This window comes from Arachis ipaensis, chromosome B03, assembly GCF_000816755.2.
Source record: "Arachis ipaensis cultivar K30076 chromosome B03, Araip1.1, whole genome shotgun sequence".
NCBI classification, from domain to species: domain Eukaryota; kingdom Viridiplantae; phylum Streptophyta; class Magnoliopsida; order Fabales; family Fabaceae; genus Arachis; species Arachis ipaensis.
This window is the reverse complement of record NC_029787.2, coordinates 133,040,930-133,045,059: the sequence shown is the minus strand read 5'-3', so window position 1 is coordinate 133,045,059 and position 4,130 is coordinate 133,040,930.

The window sequence follows — 4,130 nt, the reverse complement described above, 5'->3', positions numbered from 1 at the left end:
TTAAGTTTTTTCTTTTATAACAAAGTTTAATTAAGTTAGTTCAAATTCAATAAAATCACACAATATTTACATAAAATTACATTGCTCTATTTTCTGTATTTTTTTGTGCACCTTCTTCTCCTTTTTTTATTAATATTGTTGTTGCTACATTTTATTTTTATTTCTTTTTTGTTTCTTTTTCTCATGTAGTATTGCAGTTCTTTAATTTTGTTTAATTTTTTCTTTTTTTTTTGTTTTGTTTTTTTTACGAGAGTGAAACAAGAAAAACTATGAGAAGTAAATGAAGAAGATGAGGAAGAGGAGGAAAAGTTTTTAATTGTATAGACTTTATCAAAAAAATAACACCGAAATTTCTTAAAAATAACACATAAAATTTCTTAGTTTTTACACCAAAATTTTGCTATAAAAGCACAAAGGTATCTTCTTATTAGTTAGTTAAATGAATGTAAGTTTATACTTATTGAATTGAATTCTTGCTAGAAATAAAAATAAGATCAAAATTTATTAAAGTGACGCTAGAATTTAAGCCAAAACGCGTCATGCTAGGGAGAGGTATCCACACCCTTATAAGGCATGCTTCGTTCTCCTTCCCAATTGATGTGGGACCTTACAATCTCAATGATAGAAAAGGTAGAAAATAAATCGCATACTAAAATATTACATTGGCTCTATAAAATAAAATAAGATAGCGCCAAAATTACTTAAAATTGACACAAAAAAATATTAAATCTTTCTAAATAAATTATACATTCAATGAGTTGAATGCTTATCTCAAATATAAAACAACACATAAATTTCTAAAAAATAACACTGAAATATCCTCACTCTAACATCGAAATTTCTAACTAAATAATGTGATAGAATTAAGAACTTATTTCATGAAGATTTGAGTTGTAGATTCACAAATTCTAATAGAAAAGAGAATAAGTGAACAAAATTGTATATAATGTAGTGAAATTAAGTAGAACAAGTACAAAAATTCAAAAGAAAATGAACAGTGATATTTACATATAAGAAGACGATGTATCTGATATATAAAACAACATAAAAATTTCTTAATTTTAACACCAAATTTTTTTATAAATACACAAAAATATCTTCTTTAATGTTGTATTTCTTTTTTTGCTTCTTATTATTATTTTTTCTTTTTTTTTTCTTTTCTGTTTCTCTGTCTTCTTCTTTTAGAAGCATTACTTCTCTTATTAGACATGAATAAATATGTTTGTACTCTATTGCAATCTTATTTAGTTGAATGAATATAGGTTCACACTTATTAGATTGAATTCTTGACAGAAACAAAAATAGTACTTAAATGTGTTCACTCTAACACCAAAATTTCTAACTAAATGATGTGATGAAATTAAGAATTTATTTCATAAAGACTTGAGTTGCTGATTTATAAATTTTGATAGAAAAACTAAGTGAAAAAATTTGTAAATAACGTAGCAAAATTAACCAGAACAAGTGCAAAAATTTGACAATAACGATAAATGAGAATGAGAACGACAACGATAATGACGATACGTATAAGAATAAGATGACGATGACGATAACGATGATGATGAAGGAGGAGGAGAAGGAGGACGATAACAAAAAAGAAAGATGAAGAAAAACAAGGAGAAAAAGAAATAGCAACAAGGGTCTAAGGAAGAAGAAGAAATGTACACACATTAAGTCAATTTATGAGTTAACAAATTGAATCTATTTTTATTCAAGTTCTACTTATTAGTATATGAGCCTAACTTTTTAACTATTAATGAGTTGAGTTGAAACTAGTTCATAAATGCAGTTTCAATAAATCAACATAGCTAAACTCGTGAGAATAAAAGTGTTAAAGTAATTTTATATTTTATAGTAGAGTAAAGTCTTTTCTATGTATGTTAGTTGAATTTATATATGATGCAAATCTCTCCAAAGGTTCCAATGCTGTTTTTAAGTAACGGAAGATCAAATATGAAAATATAGTCGACTTCAAACTCGTTATATCGCAGATAGATAAGATACTGCTTCAAATGCTTTGTGAAATCAACCAAATTATATTACAATTTAGCATATTTTGCAATAATAGAGTGCAAACCTTCACATCGAGAATTTATCCTAAATCCTGAAAAAAAAAAACTTGCCTCGAATATGTGCAGTGGCCCATATAAGCCTTTTTTCATGATATATAAAACAACACAAAAAAAATTTAATTTTGACACTAAAATTTTGCTATAAATATACAAAAATCTCTTCTTTAGTATTGTTTGTTTTTTTTTTTTTTTGCTTATTATTATTCTTTCTTTCTTTTGTGTTACTCTATTTTACTTCTTTTTTTAGGAGCATTATTTCTCTTATTAGACATGAATGAACATATTTGTACTCTATTGCAATCTTATTTAATTGAATGAATGTAGGTTCACAGTTATTAAATTGAACTCTTGCCAGAAATAAAAATAACATCGAAATGTATTCACTCTAACACCAAAATTTTTAACTAAATAATGTGATGGAATTAAAAATTTATTTCATGAAGACTTGAGTTGCAGATTTACAAATTTTGATAGAAAAATAAGTGAAAAAATCTGTAAATAACGTAGTAAAATTAATCAGAACAAGTGCAAAAATTTGACAATAACATAAATGAGAATGAGAACGACAACGATAACGACAATACATATAAAAATAAGACGATGATGACGATAACGATAACGATGATGATGATGATGATGATGATGATGAGGAGGAGGAGGAGGAGGGGGAGGAGGAGGATAACGAAAAAGAAAGATAAAGAAAAACGAGAAGAAGAAATAACAATAAAGGTGTAAAGAAGAAGAAGAAATATACACACATATTAAGTCAATTTATGAGCCAAACGAATTGAATCTATTTTTATTCAAGTTCTACTTACATGAGCCTAACTTTTTAAACTATTAATGAGTTGAGTTTAAACTAGTTCACAAATGCAGTTTCAATAAATCAAACTTATAACTTAGCTAAACTTGTGAGAATAAATGTATTAAAGTAATTTTATATTTTATAGTAGAGTAAAGTCTTTTCTATATATGTTAGTTGAATTTATATATGATGCAAATCTTTTCAAAAGTTCCAATGCTATTTATTTTAAGTAATGGAAGATTAGATATAAAAACATAGTCGGCTTCAACCTCGTTATATCGTAGATAGATAAGATACTTCTTAAAATACTTTATGAAATCAACCAAATTATATTGCGATTTAACATACTTCGCAATAATAGAGTGCGAACCTTTATATCAAAAATTTGTCTTAAATTCTGCAAAAAAAATTTGCCTCGAATATGTGCAGTAGTCCATATATACCATATATACCTTTTCTCATATATGCCAATAATCCAATTTCTTTTAGCTACACAAAATTTCTCAACCATTTTAAACTACTTCTGCTCGAAGACATTAATCCTGTAATCGCCTAGCATGCACTTTTTAAACATAAATATGAAATTTGAGTTTCCAACATTACTTGTGGCATTTCGAGTGAAGTGTCAGACACATAATATATAATGGGCATTTGAAAATACCATCTCAATGAGAAATTTCAATAATGGAGCACCATCTGTAATCATAGATACATGTATTTTTCTTTTATAGCTGTCAATAATTATTATAATAACCACACATGGACATCTTTATTCTCATTAGTGACTAAAGCACTTTCAAATACCATTGTTCAGTTGTGATGATTTTCACTGAAAAATACTACTATCGGATACAAGTATTTGTTCTTATTGTATGTTGCATTAAAAGCTAGCACATCTCAAATACTTCATATTCTAACGGGCTTCTTCCATCACATTAAAATTGAGTTTGCAACACCCCTTTAACATCAATCATGTGCTCATAATAGAGGTAAGGATTTTCAATTTTCTGGTTTTTGAAGTATTGCAATACTGCTCTAATATCACTTAGGAGATGATGCCTTCACCTAACAATTTTATTATACATATCTCTTAAGGTATAATTAACATTCTCATCAGAGACGGACTCACGTTAATTTATGTGGGAATAATTATCCTTATTAATTTATAAAAAAAAAATAATAAATATATATGTATATAGATAATTGCCCTTATTGTTATAATTCATTTGTCTCCTATACTTTAAAAAAAATTG